This window comes from Somniosus microcephalus, chromosome 4 (genome assembly GCF_052327205.1).
Source record: "Somniosus microcephalus isolate GS21.2 chromosome 4, FLI_Smic_1.0, whole genome shotgun sequence".
Lineage (NCBI taxonomy): Eukaryota > Metazoa > Chordata > Chondrichthyes > Squaliformes > Somniosidae > Somniosus > Somniosus microcephalus.
In genome coordinates this window covers 160,649,203-160,666,066 of record NC_140990.1, presented here as the reverse complement: position 1 = coordinate 160,666,066, position 16,864 = coordinate 160,649,203, and the positions used below count along the sequence as shown (strand labels likewise).

At 49.0% G+C, this 16,864-nt stretch overlaps 1 pseudogene; it reads right to left on the bottom strand.

Annotated features, from left to right (window-relative positions):
- LOC147119964 (uncharacterized) overlaps nucleotides 1-10,931 on the bottom strand; it is a 1,277,156-nt pseudogene extending 1,266,225 nt beyond the window's left edge.
- Between the last annotated feature and the right edge of the window lie 5,933 nt (nucleotides 10,932-16,864).

Sequence of the window (16,864 nt, the reverse complement as noted above, 5' to 3'; positions counted from 1 at the left end):
GTTAAAATTACCCCCAATTATTCTAGGCAAGAAGGTATAATGTGATGGTGCTTCAACTAAAATTCAGGCAGGGGGATCCTTACTGAATGCATCTGACAGTTAGTACTGAGTTTTGCAGTTCTCAAATGTACAATATACATTGCAAGGGAGGTTAACAGGATTTAAAAATATCTAGGCAAATTAATTAAGTAAGTAGCTGGATAATGAAACTTAATATGTAAACAGGTATGGTGAATGCACTTTAGTAACATGTATACACAATGGAAGGGGGCAAAATGAATTGGACATATTCCTATACTTTCAGTCCATTTCAAACCATGCATCATTCAGCTGTTTAAGGTGCTTTGTCCAAAACAGAACCTTTCAAATTACATGAGAAAATTGGAGTCAAACTGTCTTCTTCACTACTGCCCTCCACTCCTGAAGGAGTTGACTTCCTGATCGAGTACGGTTCCACAAGTACGAAGCACCCTCTAATATTGTACCTGCATGGTCACTCTTTCTACGTGATCCATGACGTCAGGGTAATCGATTGCAAAGGGCATCACTGCTTAGCACGATCTTGTCTTTACCCAACGTCCACACATACACATTTCCAACAGAGGTCATTGAATAGTGATTGGGAGTGGGAGCTTGGTTGATTTTCCCTCTTCTTAGCCCAAGACAGCTGAGGCCAATTGTGGTGTGAGGAGCAAGAATCTTGGTTGATTTTTCACTTCTTTAGCCTGGGGCATTGAGGCCAGTTATAGAGTTCCTATTGCTGTTCCAAATGACAACAACAAATTCAGCACAGACCAGGCATTGAACTAGGGCTTTGCTGGGCTCGAAGGCTCAGCTATTCACTGCCTGAGCCATCAGTTGAGGCATACATTTGTAACACACAATACTATGTTCAATTTGGAGCATCTTTTATTCAGAAGGACACTAATGAGAAAGTGTTCAGAGTGGGGAAGGTTCAACATTCCATTTTGTTTTGTATTAGAGAACATAAGCTCAAGAAGACAGATCCAAATCTTCAAAAAGTTGAAAGGCATGGCTTATGTGAATTTAATCAGGTTGTTCCACTTCAACAATGATTAGAGGCTAGATATGAGTAGAAAATTACCAAGCACCAAACTTATTGAAAGATCAAAGGATAAATTTTATGAATTTGCACAGCTAGCACAGAGTTCTTAGCGGCCACATAGCATTCTCCGTCAATTAACTTTCTTTTACGGCTTTGAAAGTGACTGAAGATTACAAGAATAAGTATAGCTCCTTAAGATTACCCCACACCATAGACCTCCATATGATTGAGTATGCATACAGGCTGGTATCTAGGAAGATCATGAGTGGTGGTAGCAATACAGGTAGAGACGAACTGTGCGTCATTTGACTACAATTTGCAAATATTAATGAGGCCTCTGCCAATTTCCAGCAGGAGCTCCAGCCACCTAAATCAAGGTCCGCCTGAAAATTGGAATAGGCGGACAACTAGCTGTAAATCAGTGGGTTTGCAATCATCCACACGATTATGGCAGTTTCACCTATTTTCAGGCACAAACGAGGTGGTAGCGAGATAGAAATTGGCCCCAGTGGGTGTAATACAAGTGGCCTGAGTGTTGGAGAAGAGGGAAAGAACAAAATTAGTCAGACTATTCACCCTCTATTGCTATCAAAGTGAGGATAGGATTAGTCTCAGCTGTGAGGCTTCTCCCTCAATCCCACCCCATCCCAGCTAGGCTCTCACTTTACGAATGGCTATTTAAGCTGGCAGCTTGTACCTCAGCTTGAATCACTGCATTTAGGAAAGGAGAGGGGAAGAAATAAAATACTGCTCCTGAAACAAGAAGCTCTTCAAAAGGGCAAGGATCATTTCATTTTATTTCAAAACACAATTACCTCAGAGTTCATTCCACGCTTCTTTTGCACATCAGATGGAATGCAATCAACAAGAAGGTCACGAGGATACTAAACATTTGAAAGTAATAAGACTTTTTAATTACAATGAAGAGACGGTTGAGAAAATCTGATACAAACAGTGAAGATCTTTATTCACATTAATGAGTTATTGTAATGGTTATGTTTCCTCCGAGTCCCTTATCCCTTTATGCTTCTAGTCATTTCTAGAATTTTGCCTCAGCAATTAAAATGGAAAGAGTTCAAATATTAACCAATGTCTCCTGAATATTGGTCTATCCAGTTTGTTAAATAGACTATAATATTGCTAGGCATGTCTATAATTATAAACGTAAAATAATTAGAATTACAGGTCAAAAGAACAGAGATTCCTATTTAACATTTTAATTTTAAATTATTAGATCTCAGATTTTTTTTTTAAACACAAGTCATTTTCAATTTGACAATTTTCTGATCTTTTTTTCACAACGCCCCATCCTTAGGGCCATTCCTCTCACTGCAGGCTACCCCAAGACCTGGGTTAGCAGTCAGGACTCTCCCAGATAGAGTTAGACAGGCAATCAACACATTTCCATGCAGTCAACATCTCAACTTAAATGTTGCTTTAGTTTCATTGGACACTCATGCTGTGAAATTCTTATTAGCAGACAGACAGACAGTGCATGGGATGCTAGTTACACTTTTGGCCCATTTTTCTTTTTAAATACACAGTCAGGAATGCTTAGCTTTACTCTGTTGTTTCTAGAAGCTCAGGGAACTTAGGTCCACGAAAACTAATATACAACCGAATGACCAATCAGAACATCTTTTTGAAATGTTTGAAGAGGTCACCAATAAGGTAGATAAGTGAGTGTTTATGGATGTTGTCTATATGGACTTCCAGAAGGCATTCTGTGAGATTCCACAAAGGAGATTATTAGCAAAAACTGAGAGCACAGAGAATTTGAGGTAGCTTTTTCACTTGTGTTCAAAATTGTTTGGGAGGTAGGAGACAGAGTGGGGATAAAGGGTAGGTACTGATTGGCAGGATGTGACAAGTGGTGTTCCCCAGGGATCTGTTCTGGGGCCTCAACGTTTCACCACATTTGTTAATGACTTGGATAAAAGAATAGAGAATTGTATATCTAAATTTGCAGATGGCACTAAGTTAGCGGGGGAGAGTAAGTAGTGCAGATGGGAGCAGGAAGTTGCAAATGGACATAGACAGATTAAGTGAGTGGGCAAAACTATGGCAAGAGTTCAATGTGGGCAAGTGTGAAGTCATCCAGTATTTTCGAAATGTGAGAAATCGAAGGACTAAAAAGGAACAACGAGATTTGGGAGTTCAAGTACGCAAAACATTAAAGGCCAGTAGACAGTTACAAAAAGCAATCAAAAAGACTGCTTGAATGTTGGCCTTTATATCAAGGGAATTAGAATAGAAAGGGGAAACAGTTATGCTTCAGTTGTATACAGCCTTGGTTAGACTCCATCTGGAGTACCGCACCACAGGAAGGATAGATTGGCCTTGGAAGGGGTGCAGCACAGGTTCACCAGAATAATACCGGGGCTTAAGAAAGTTAAATAATCAGGACAGGTTACATAAACTTGGCTTGTATTCCCCTGAGTATAGCAGATATTATTTTACAATATATAAGGGCGCCTACTTTTTTCCAGTTACCCTCCTTTTCAATGAGCTCAAATCCAAGTAATCTTAATTTTAAAACTCAGTTGTCCATGTTTAGTTTTAGAGATTCAGTCACAGCTCACTGTACTGAAATGGGTGGAAAGATGAATTTGACAGTGAAAATTTGAACATTTTCTGGAAAGCGTTTTAAGACTGTATTACCAAAAAGAGTAGCTTACTACTGGCAGTGTGGGATCAGGGAATTTACCCTGTACACCCACTGCAGATATCATTGCAACAGTTTTAGTCCACTTCAAACTGGAATAGTAAAATCTCACTGGGAAACCCCAAACTTTAATATGTGTTACCTGAGTTTATGATAGAGATATAAACAACATCAACATGTTTATGTTAACACACTGAAGGACTGTTTTCTCCTCATCCTCCAAGTTACAATGTGTCTGACAAGTGCTGCAGACAGATTAGAATGACAAGCACCCTGCAGCATCAAATCATCTGTTCAGATTACCACTATTCTCATTAGGCTACAGGGCCCATTTGTAATTTACAGCTTTTACTACAAAATTGAAAAGTGGAGCAACTTTAGACTCACCCCAAGTGCAACCGCTAGAAGTCTGGAAGGAAACAAGGAAATCATTAATAGTGCCAAACATTGTATTTGACTCAAGTGCTTAATCATTACAGATGGGAAATTCCTCGGAGCTGCACCCGACGTTACTTTGCCAGGTGCAACGGAAACTCTTTACACACATAAATGGGGTCTCCACCACACTCCCAAAGCTGAGCGGGAGCAGCTCTGATGATTTTCCGGAACTATAGCCTCAATATTTACCAAGGCGCGATCTCAGAACAGGGACGGGGAGAGGAGTTAAGGTCGGGAAACCAGGAAGTGCGGGTTTCCCCGAAAACCCTGGAGTTGCTTTAATTTTTTTTCCCCACAGGCTTCCCGCCTGACAGCCAGTCTGGTTGGCTGGCTGTCTGTCTGCCTGTCCAACGGGAAAGGCTGTAGGTAGGTCCAGTGGTGGTGGGGGGGGGGGGGGGGGGGCGGAGGCAGGGGAGAAGAAAGGTTGTGGGGGGGGCAGGGTGGAGGGAGGGGAGAGATGGCGAGCGATGGCTTCATAGGGTTTAGGGGAAGGGAGACATAGTGAAGTTGGGGAGAGCTGAGGCATCGAGGAGTTGGGGGAGTGGAGACATGGTGGGGTTGGGGGGAGCGGAGACATGGTGGGGTCGGGGGGAGCGGAGACATGGTGGGGTTGGGGGGAGCGGAGACCCGGTGGGGTTGGGGGGAGCGGAGACATGGTGGGGTTGGGGGGAGCGGAGACCCGGTGGGGTTGGGGGGAGCGGAGACATGGTGGGGTTGGGGGGTAGTGGATACACGGTGGGGTTGGGGGGAGCGGAGACCCGGTGGGGTCGGGGGGAGCGGAGACATGGTGGGGTTGGGGGGAGCGGAGACCCGGTGGGGTTGGGGGGAGCGGAGACATGGTGGGGTTGGGGGGAGCGGAGACATGGTGGGGTTGGGGGGAGCGGAGACCCGGTGGGGTTGGGGGGAGCGGAGACACGGTGGGGTTGGGGGGAGAGGAGACATGGTGGGGTTGGGGGGAGCGGAGACATGGTGGGGTTGGGGGGAGCGGAGACCCGGTGGGGTTGGGGGGAGCGGAGACACGGTGGGGTTGGGGGGAGCGGAGACACGGTGGGGTTGGGGGGAGCGGAGACACGGTGGGGTTGGGGGGAGTGGAGACACGGTGGGGTTGGGGGGAGCGGAGACACGGTGGGGTTGGGGGGAGCGGAGACCCGGTGGGGTTGGGGGGAGTGGAGACATGGTGGGGTTGGGAGGAGCGGAGACACGGTGGGGTTGGGGGGAGCGGAGACACGGTGGGGTTGGGGGGAGCGGAGACACGGTGGGGTTGGGGAGAGCGGAGACACGGTGGGGTTGGGGGGAGCGGAGACACGGTGGGGTTGGGGGGAGCGGAGACACGGTGGGGTTGGGGGGAGCGGAGACACGGTGGGGTTGGGGGGAGCGGAGACATGGTGGGGTTGGGGGGAGCGGAGACATGGTGGGGTTGGGGGGAGCTGAGACATGGTGGGGTTGGGAGGAGCGGAGACCCGGTGGGGTTGGGGGGAGCGGAGACACGGTGGGGTTGGGGGGAGCGGAGACATGGTGGGGTTGGGGGGAGCGGAGACACGGTGGGGTTGGGGGGAGCGGAGACACGGTGGGGTTGGGGGAGCAGAGACACGGTGGGGTTCAGGGGAGCGGAGACATGGTGGGGTTGGGGGAGCGGAGACATGGTGGGGTTCAGGGGAGCGGAGACATGGTGGGGTTGGGGGGAGCGGAGACACGGTGGGGTTGGGGGGAGCGGAGACATGGTGGGGTTGGGGGGAGCGGAGACCCGGTGGGGTTCAGGGGAGCGGAGACATGGTGGGGTTGGGGGGAGCGGAGACACGGTGGGGTTGGGGGGAGCGGAGACACGGTGGGGTTGGGGGGAGCGGAGACACGGTGGGGTTGAGGGGAGCGGAGACATGGTGGGGTTGGGGGGAGCGGAGACACGGTGGGGTGGGGGGGAGCGGAGACACAGTGGGGTTGGGGGGAGCGGAGACACGGTGGGGTTGGGGGGAGCGGAGACACGGTGGGGTTGGGGGGAGTGGAGACACGGTGGGGTTGGGGGGAGCGGAGACATGGTGGGGTTGGGGGGAGCGGAGACACGGTGGGGTTGGGGGGAGCGGAGACACGGTGAGGTTGGGGGGAGCGGAGACACGGTGGGGTTGGGGGGAGCGGAGACACGGTGGGGTTGGGGGGAGTGGAGACACGGTGGGGTTGGGGGGAGAGGAGACATGGTGGGGTTGGGGGGAGCGGAGACACGGTGGGGTTGGGGGGAGCGGAGACATGGTGGGGTTGGGGGGAGTGGAGACACGGTGGGGTTGGGGGGAGCGGAGACACGGTGGGGTTGGGGGGAGCGGAGACATGGTGGGGTTGGGGGGAGTGGAGACACGGTGGGGTTGGGAGGAGCGGAGACACGGTGGGGTTGGGGGGAGCGGAGACATGGTGGGGTTGGGGGGAGCGGAGACACGGTGGGGTTGGGGGGAGCGGCGACACGGTGGGGTTGGGGGGAGCGGAGACACGGTGGGGTTGGGGGGAGCGGAGACACGGTGGGGTTGGGGGGAGCGGAGACACGGTGGGGTTGGGGGGAGCGGAGACCCGGTGGGGTTGGGGGGAGCGGAGACACGGTGGGGTTGGGGGGAGCGGAGACATGGTGGGGTTGGGGGGAGCGGAGACCCGGTGGGGTTGGGGGGAGAGGAGACATGGTGGGGTTTTAGGATTTTAAAACGGGATATGAGCGTGCAAGCATTTAACATATTCACGTGTAATTCCTCAGTTTGCAGTTTTATTGAAGCCAGTAATCTCTATTATAAATTACTGCTAAAGGAATGACCCATTAACCATCACCCATTAATATCCTAGTCTCCTAACTCTTGCTTTTCTTTCATAAAACTTAGATCACTTACCTAACTTGTGAATGTGTTTTAAAGTGTTACATGGATTCATACAAAGGAGCAGCACAAGAAACAGGCCATTCAGTCCATCAAACTTTTATCTCAAGCAAGAGGGAACAAAGGAAAAAGAGGGGAGGGGTGAAGAAGGCCGGGAGGAAGAAAGAGGGGACAGGAGTGGTGGAAGAGTAGAGGGAGACATGGGGAGCGGAGAGCAGGGGAGGAGAAGGAAAGGGTGATGGGAGTGGAATGATCAGTGAGGAGGGGAAGAGATGGGAGCGGAGAGAGGAGGGAAGGGGAGTGAGGGATAGGTGTAGTAGCACAGAGATAGAGGAGAATGAGAGAAGGAGAAGAATGTTATTACATGTTACAATAACTCCAAAATAGGCCACTTTTATTACGGGAAAAAATGTACATTAGTGTAGCCTATATGCAAGGGGGTTTAACCTATGCATTAATATAGTACTTGTTATGACGCTAATAATTTTCCTTACAACACCCCTACTTCTAATGAAACACAATGGCCCCGATATTAACGCGGAGACGGGAACGGAGCGATAGCGGGTGACGAACTCGCAACATCATGTTCAATCTTTCCTGATAGGTATAACCTCTCAGCTCTGGTATCCTAGTACTGTAAATCTTTTTTGCATTTTCTCCAGTGCCTCCATATCTTTTTTTATAATATGGAGACCAGAACTGTACTCCAAGTGTGGTCTAACCAAGGTTCTGTACAAGTTTAACAGAACTTCTCAGCTTTTCAATTCTATCCCTCTAGAAATGAACCTCTGGCACTATTCCCTTTTCTAATGAAGTTTTATAAATATGTAATAGTGCCCCTGTTATCTCTTCCCTAACTTTTAATATGCATGGATGCAATCCATCCAGACTTAGGGGTTTATCATCTCTAAGTTTGATTAGTTTATTAATTATCCCCCCCACCCCACCTTTCTATCTTAAATGTCTTTACGTCCCGATTTTCTTTTTATATTCCATGATAAATTAACTTTGTAGTTCTTCTTTAACTAATTGTTTCTTTGATTTCTCTCTTAACCTTTGTATTCCCTTTTGTCATCCTCTCCTTTATTGTCTGTGTACTTAGTGTAAGCTTTTTTCTTTAGTTTCAATTTTACCCTTATCTTTTTATTCACCCATGGTATTTCATTATTGGCTAGTTTGTTCTGTTTTTTTTAAGCGTAATATATTTCTACTGAACTCTCTTGATCACCGTTTTAAATATTTGCCACTGCTGTCCTATCTTCATCAACTTTTTTTCCCAGTTTACCTTCCCTAGTTCCATTATCAACCCCTCAAAATTAACTTTGTCTTACTTATGTCTTTCTCATTTGTGCAGTGATATTGCAGGCCCTTTCAAAGATGCAATCACCCAGAGAGTCCTCTACGGAAGTTATATCAGGGTAGTCCCTGCAGGCCCAGACAGCAGCCTTGCAAACTCTGAACACTAACATGTCTACCAGCCACCACATTGTGGCAGATAGATTAGACGTGGGCTTTCAAGGTGTCACTGATCTCCTCCAAGGTGCTCTCCAGCAGAGACAGCAATGATGTGCTGCTGGCCATGGGGAGGGAGGATGGTGAGAAGGGAGATGAAAGTGCGCACTCTTAAAGCATCTGCACTTCTCAAAGCATTGGCATGTTTCACCCGTTGCACCCCCCCACCCCCCCACCTCAACCAGTACCAGACATGCTGCCTGCCACTCCAGCTGGCCCAAGCTACCCCTGCACAAGTGCAGATGGAGCAGTCAGTGGCAGGGACCGAGCTCACAGGCTCCAACACCCAGAGCTCGTTGGCTGCAAGAACCTCAAAAGACAAGAGCAAGGAACAGAGCAGCTTACCACTACTTCTGCTGAAGCCACAGGGATTGTACCATGTAGAAGTGGCAAAGATAGCAAAAGAAAAGCTTTATCGTTCACCAGCGGTAAGCACATGGGTGTTTTATGATATTTGTTAATCAGATTAATTTTTTACATGAAAGTAAATTTATTAATTCGCAGCACTTTCCCATATCCCCCATTCTTGAATGGCGAGTGCTAATTGTGAAACCTGGGAAACATAGAAACATAGAAGATAGGAGCAGGAGTAGGCCATTCGGCCCCTCGAGCCTGCTGCGCCATTCAATGCGATCATGGCTGATCATCCAAATTCAGTACCCTGTCCCTGCCTTCTCCCCATACCCCTTGATCCCTTTAGCCTCAAGAAATACATCCAACTCTTTCTTGAATATATTTAATGAACTGTCCTCCACCGCCCTCTATGGCAGAGAATTCCACAGGTTCACCACTCTCTGGGTGAAGAAATTCCTCCTCATTTCAGTCCTAAATGGCTTACCCCTTATCCTTAGACTATGACTCCCCGGCCATCAGAAACATCCTTCCTGCATCTAGTCTGTCCAGACCTGACAGAATTTTATAGGTTTCGATGAGATCCTCTCTCAATCTTCTAAACTCCAGTGAGTATAAGCCCAATCGACACAATCTCTCCTCATACGTCATTCCTGCCATCCCAGGTATCAGCCTAGTGAATCTTCGCTGCACTCCCTCGATGGCAAGAATGTCCTTCCTCAGGTAAGGTGACCAAAACTGCACACAATACTCAAGGTGCGGTTTCACCAACAACTGCAGCAAGACATCCTTGTTCCTGTACTCGAATCCTCTCGCTACGAAGGCCAACATACCATTTGCCTTCTTAACCGCCTGCTGCACCTGCATGCTTACCTTCAGCGACTGGTGCACAAGAACACCCAGGTCTCGTTGCACTTCCCCTTCTCCCAATCTATTGCCATTCAAATAATAATCTGCCTTCCTGTTTTTGCCACCAAAGTGGATAACCTCACATTTATCCACATTATAGTGCATTTGCCATGTTTCTGCCCAATCACCCAACCTGTCCAAATCGTACTGGAGTTTCACGACATCCTCCTCACAGCTTACCCTCCCACCCAGCTTTGTGTCGTCTGCAAATTTGGAGATATTACATCCAATTCCCTCATCCAGATCATTAATATATATTGTGAACAGCTGGGGTCCTAGGACCGATCCTTGCGGTACCCCACTAGTCACTGCCTGCCACTCGGAAACAATCCATCTGTACCTGCCTTATGCATTTATGTGCAGCGGACTGCAACACCCTCGCTATGTCTCCGGTGGCGGCCTGGAAGGAGCCGAACACAAAGAAATTAAGGGCAGTGGTAACTTTCACAGCCACTGGTGGTGCGTGGCCACCAGGTTCAGCAGGCAGCAGGCATTCTTGTAGGAGGCTACAGATGTCTGCGACCACCTAACGTGGCCGTCACAGGCTTTGGAAGCACTGCTCCTCCGACAGGTCAAGGAAGCTGAGCCTCTGCCTGTAGACCCCATTAGGTGGGTGGAGCCTACTGCAAGCTCGTCCCCTCTATTGCTCCCTTCTCTGCTATCCACCTGCAGCTCCCTCTGCAGCATGCCCTTGCTACTGTCCATCCTCATTCTCATCCTCAATCCAATCACGAGCAGCCATAGCGCCACCCATCATGAGCTTCTCTGTGTGAACAGCTCCAAACTCTAAATAACTCTCTCACACCAAGTACTCTCGCCAAACCATATCCCAGACAGAACTGAGAAAGGACCTGTGAGTACTTAACCTTTATTGACATCGGGCCTCCTGACCTTTAACCACCACGATAAAGTGCCGAGCAATCTCGCCTCCGTTTCCCTGGCAACTTTCCCGACCCCTGGGAAACCCGTGAACCACCAGTTAATTTCAATCTGGGCTCCCAATTGCATTATAGGAGCGTGATTTAAACATGTTAATAAGCTTCCCTACTTTCCACAGCGGGACACTCGGATACCCAGATATCCGCCGCGTACGCGGTGAGTTGGGGTCACGTTCCTCGAATTTCACATTGTCATCCCCACCCGCCATAGGGGGGTTAATATTGAGCCCATTGTTTTGTGATGTGTGTGTGCGTGGGTGAGTGCGTGCATGCATAGGTGTTTGTGTGGGAGTGAGTGTGAGCGGGTGGGAAAGCGCAAGCATGAACAGGAGGATAACTTACTAACAGGAAGAGAATTCTTAAAAAATTAATGAAACAGAAATATGAAAATTAATGAGAGAGAAAATAAATGAAAGTGAATGAAGCAGGAAAGAAAATGAAAATAATCTGGAAAAAATTAGCATTTTACTTGCAGGAAGGGGATGGGTGACTGGAGCACAATTAAAGGAGAAAGCATGCCTTGGGGAGCACTGTCAGCGCAAAGTACTCCCCAGATGTACTTGTTATTTTTACAAAAATTGAAGAACTTATTCCTCCTTTGAATGCGATACTTGAGTCGGTAAGGACCTAGGGGGAGAAATTCGGTATCGCCCTGTTTGGGGCGCTAATTTTTGAAATGATGAAAACTTAGCACCAGGCACCAAGGATTCTGAGCTTCTCCTAAATTGGCTGTTAGCGCTCCTCAAGCACTAATGACCTCAGTAGGGTACTATAGGGGTGTTACCAGCAGATCGATAATGAATTTCAGGTGCAATGCAATCAGGAATAATCCTTCACACTGGCTCCTTCTAGCTCTTAAAGGGGAGGTTGCATCATTTTGCAGATCCTCATTATCGGCAACGCTGGCAACCTACAACCAACTCAATCCCCTGATCATGATGGCGGATCCCACTCCCAGGAAGAAAGCTCGTCATTTCACGGACAAGGCACTGGTGGCATTGGTCATGGAGTGGAGCGACGGAGGGCAGTGCTGTTCCCTGACACTGGAAAGAGGCCATTGCCCCAGGTCTTCAGGGCAATGTGGAGGGAAGTGGCCCAGGAGGTCCTGGCCAGTAGTGTGGTCGTATGCAGCCTGACAGTGTGCCGGAAGAAATTCAACGACCTCACTCGGGTGATCAAGGTGAGTACATGCTTCAACAGGTCCTACATACCAGCATCTGAACCTCAGCCTGTACACAATGCACAAACCACCACACCCCCACCACTCACCCGCACCTACTCAAACTCACATCCACATCTCACGCCTTGCCTACAATCACAGCTATTCAACTACGGCAAGCATATCTCCCAAACACATAGCTGAACTCTGACTCACACACATTCATTTCTCTTGCAGGCCAAGATGGCCCACAATAGGAGGGAGCAGCAGAGAACAGGCAGGGGTGATGCGCAGCTCCAGCAGCTCTCAGACCTGGAGGAACGAGTGCTGCGACGCATTGGGCAGCAGGTGGTGGGGACCGTGGACATCGGCAACGTCGATCCCCTTGGGGGCAACAACGGTATGTTAATCCCCTCCCCCCCCTCACACCACAAGCCTTTCCCACTTTCCAGCTCCTGATACTGTCTGCATTCCTTGCTCCCTTCTTGCCCTCCCCCCCACCCTCACCTTAACGCGAGTCTTGTGCCTTTTTGCTTCAGAGAATCAGCAACCAGATGACCAGCCTGTCCCTGAGCCTCCCACTGAGAGTGAGAAAGGAGAAGAGGAGGAGGAGCAAAGCACCACGTCATTGCATCTCTCAACCGCAGGCACCACCTCAGATACTGGCACTACGCAATATTTAGAGGCAAGTTTAGTAGAGGGGTCGGCACTAGGTGATGCACCAGGGACAAGCGAGCTGCAGCAAGGCCAGGGGAAAGGGTAGCTCGGGTGCCAGCTCCCCGGAGGGCGAGTTCGCACATGCGTTCTGCTGCACAGGACTCAGATGAGGACCTCGATGGGGAGGCGTTCACAAGAAGGGTGAGGGGCATGCACTCCGAGATGATAGTTGCAATGGCAAGGGTGCTCAAGAGCCTCTCGGCAATGGTAAAGAGCATTGAGGAGTCCGCCTCCAACGTTGCACAGAGCTCTGCGCACACCATGTAGCCCATCATTTCCACTCTGCAGAGGATGGTGGACTCCCAAAGAGACCGTGTGGATCCAGACCTCATGACACTTGTCATGGGCGATGTGGCAGCTTCCATTGCAGCACAGGCGAAATCGACGCAATGTCTTAGTGCTGCAATGCAGACAATGGTTGGTTGCATCGAATCTCAGACTGCTCTCATGCAGTCTCAGCTTGATGTCACGAAAGCTCTGACTGCTGCCATTGTCGCTGGGTCCACCACAGTCCACCGGGGATCTCACGGTGTCGCAGCAGGCCACCAATCTGTGCTCCAGCAGATTGGTAGGGGTGCTGAGATGCTGCCCCGGGGGAGTGGCAGTGGATTAGTGGAGCAGGAAGCTGCTGTCCTCTCTCAGAATGACAGCATTCCTGATCTCACCACTGCCACTTCGCCATTGCACTTGCCGCTGCAGCCAGCCCAGACTGCCGCCGCCCAGCCTGAGGTGGCGCAGCGTACAGCTGGGCCTTTCAGGCCCAGAGCTGGTCGAGGGCGTCCTGCAAGGCCATTTGTAGCCTCTGGCAATGACACTCAGCAGCCTTCCACCAGCCCTGCTGCAGACACTGGGAAGACACTACGTAGGAACGGATTAGGAAAAGGCACTGTAAAGTGGGCAAGTTAGGGTTTGCACAAGGATGATTAGTTAATTTTGTTGTTGTGTGTATATATGTGGTTACTGATTTTGGATAAATTCATTATTGCAATGTTGCAGAAATGGTGATGTGCCTCATTTCAGCTTTGGGGTGTGGCATGGCTTGAGAAATTGATGGATTAATGGGGACGGGCTGAGCAACCGGGAAGTGGCCTCGAATTCATTGGAACCGCAGTCTGATGAGGCGGTCACGTTCCACAAGGCTGATGGAGTGGCTGGCTCCTCCGTCGCTGGTGTTCGTGCTCCTATTCCTCCTCCTTGTCCTCCTCCTCGTCCTCATCCTCCTCGTCTCCCTCTTCCTCCTCCTGAGGTGGTGTGGCTATGCCTGGTGGCAATGGCTGCACCCTCATGATGGCCAAGTTGTGCAGCATGCAGCAGATGACGACGAAAAGGGACACCCGCTCCGCTGAGTACTGGAGGACTCCGCCTGAGTGGTCAAGGCAGCGGAAACGTTGCTTGAGCACTCCGATGGTCTGCTCAATTATGTTCCTGGTGGCAGCATGGCTCTCATTGTATGAGTGCAGGGCACAAGTGTTGGGGTTGCGGAGGGGAATCATGAACCAGGTGGAGAGTGGATAGCCCTTGTCTCCTAGCAGCCAGCCGCGAGCTTGATGTGGTGGCTGGAACAGAGCTAGCGCAGGACGAAGGCATTGTAGCTGCTGCCAGGATAGCAGGCATTAACGGTGAGGATTCGCTGTGTGTGGTTGCACACCAACTGTTGCAGAAGGTTAGGGCATTTTTGACTCTAGGATCTAGATTTAAATCCAGCCCAGACCGATGGGATAAAAGTCTTCGTTTTCAGTTGCCTCCAACGGTTTGGGTTCCCACCTGTCTGGATTTTCACCAACCTAATCAGGATCTTGAAACTGCTGCAGGGTGCCCATTGACAATTTTAACCAGCAACAGTGGCTTTATTTTTAATATTCCATTTCTCAGTGTTTCTCAATGGTCCTTATGGTCAAAGACTGTGCCAATGACCAATAAGTCCCACGCTCTTCAACAATTCCATGAGGTCTTCTCAGGGGCTAAAGAGAGCATCATACTACTGCGTGGTTTTAACTCTTTAAATAACCATGCCCACACTGTTTCACTTAACATTTTCCAACATTTTGCATTGTCTCTGTATTGCTCAGTTCTCTTTATTTTATAGTCTAACGTTAAGTTCAAGGTGTTCATGCATTTCTTCATCTCCAAGATAGAGACCACTGTTCAGCTGCCTCTGGTATTCTCACGGTCGCCTTGACTGCTCAGGCAAACCTCCCCCCATTCCCTTCCTCACTCCAGCCCTGAACCCTTGCCTTTCTCTATTTTCTCCCCAATCTCCACTCGTCTAATGAGACCCACTCCCTGCTCCCTCAACCCCATTCCCACTAAACCTCTGACACCCAACTTACCTTCCTGGCCCTTATTTTAGCCAATATTAGAAATGGTTCCCTCTCCTGAGGCACTGTTCCCCCCCTCCCTCCCACCCAAATCTTTCAATACTGCCATCATCATCCCCTCCTCATAACTCATCCTCGGCCCTTCTGTCGTCACTAACTACCACCTCCTTTTCCTTTCCAAAGGCTTTGAACGTGCTGTTGCCATCCAGATTGTGCCTCCTTTCTCGCAACTGGGTATTTAATTCATTTGAATGAGTGGGCCAATAATGAAAATTAATTGGGCCAATAATGAAGGGCGGCCCTAAACTATGAAGATTTACACCCTGCAGCAACCCACTCCATTCCCAGCGCCAATTCCAAAGGAACGTTCAGTGACTGGAGCACAGCCAAGGTGCTCCAGCTACATTATAGTAAAGTCCCATAATTAATCATTTTGGGGGCCTTGAAGACCCTTGTGTAGTTTATGCACAAGCTCAGTCACACTGCGTGCCATGCTACCACATCAGATGCATTGTAGGCCTTGGACCATTGCACATGATAATATAGGGTACACGCCAACTAATTATCATCCCCAATGTCTCAGTATTTCTTAGTGTAACACAGTAACTTTTCTAAATTCTTCTCAGTGCCTCTCAATATTTCAGGATTTCGCAGTACTCCTCATTATCAATATTTGTGACTCCCTCCACATCTCAATATTTCTCAGTGTTTAGCAGTCTCCCTCGATATCTGTCCATTTTCCATTCTTATATTATTCAAACCTCACTGTGTTTCGCAGCACCTGTAATGTCAGATTTCTCAATGTCTCTCTGTAACCCATTGAAGTCCCCTATCTTAATCTCTCTAGTTCTTGGGAACAAGATTGCTGCTGCATATTTCTCAATGCCAATATTTTTCAACAGCTGTATTTCTCAGTCTCCGTTCTCAGCGACAGGGTTGTTCATAGTCGCTGTTTTCAATGACTGGGTATTTCTCAGTCTCAGTGACTGGGTATTTCGCAGTCTCTGTTCTCAGTGACTGGGTATTTCGCAGTCTCTGTTCTCAGTGACTGGGTATTTCGCAGTCTCTGTTCTCAGTGACTGGGTATTTTGCAGTCTCCGTTCTCAGTGACTGGGTATTTCTCATTCTCCGTTCTCAGTGACTGGGTATTTCTCATTCTCGGTTCTCAGTGACTGAGTATTTCTCAGTCTCGGTTCTCAGTGACTGGGTATTTCTCAGTCTCCGTTCTCAGTGACGGTGTATTTCTCAGTCTCGGTTCTCAGTGACTGGGTATTTCTCAGTCTCCGTTCTCAGTGACTGGGTATTTCTCAGTCTCCGTTCTCAGTGACTGGGTATTTCTCAGTCTCGGTTCTCAGTGACTGGGTATTTCTCAGTCTCCGTTCTCAGTGACTGGGTATTTCTCCGTCCTCAGTGAATGGGTATTTCTCAGTCTCTGTTCTCAGTGACTGGGTATTTCTCATTCTCCGTTCTCAGTGACTGGGTATTTCTCAGTCTCGGTTCTCAGTGACTGGGTATTTCTCAGTCTCGGTTCTCAGTGACTGGGTATTTCTCAGTCTCGGTTCTCAGTGACTGGGTATTTCTCAGTCTCGGTTCTCAGTGACTGGGTATTTCTCAGTCTCGGTTCTGTGACTGGGTATTTCGCAGTCTCTGTTCTCAGTGACTGGGTATTTCTCAGTCTCCGTGACTGGGTATTTCTCAGTCTCTGTTCTCAGTGACTGGGTATTTCTCAGTCTCTGTTCTCAGTGACTGGGTATTTCTCAGTCTCTGTTCTCAGTGACTGGGTATTTCTCAGTCTCCGTTCTCAGTGACTGGGTATTTCTCAGTCTCTGTTCTCAGTGACTGGGCATTTCTCAGTCTCCGTTCTCAGTGACTGGGTATTTCTCAGTCTCGGTTCTCAGTGACTGGGTATTTCTCATTCTTGGTTCTCAGTGACTGGGTATTTCTCATT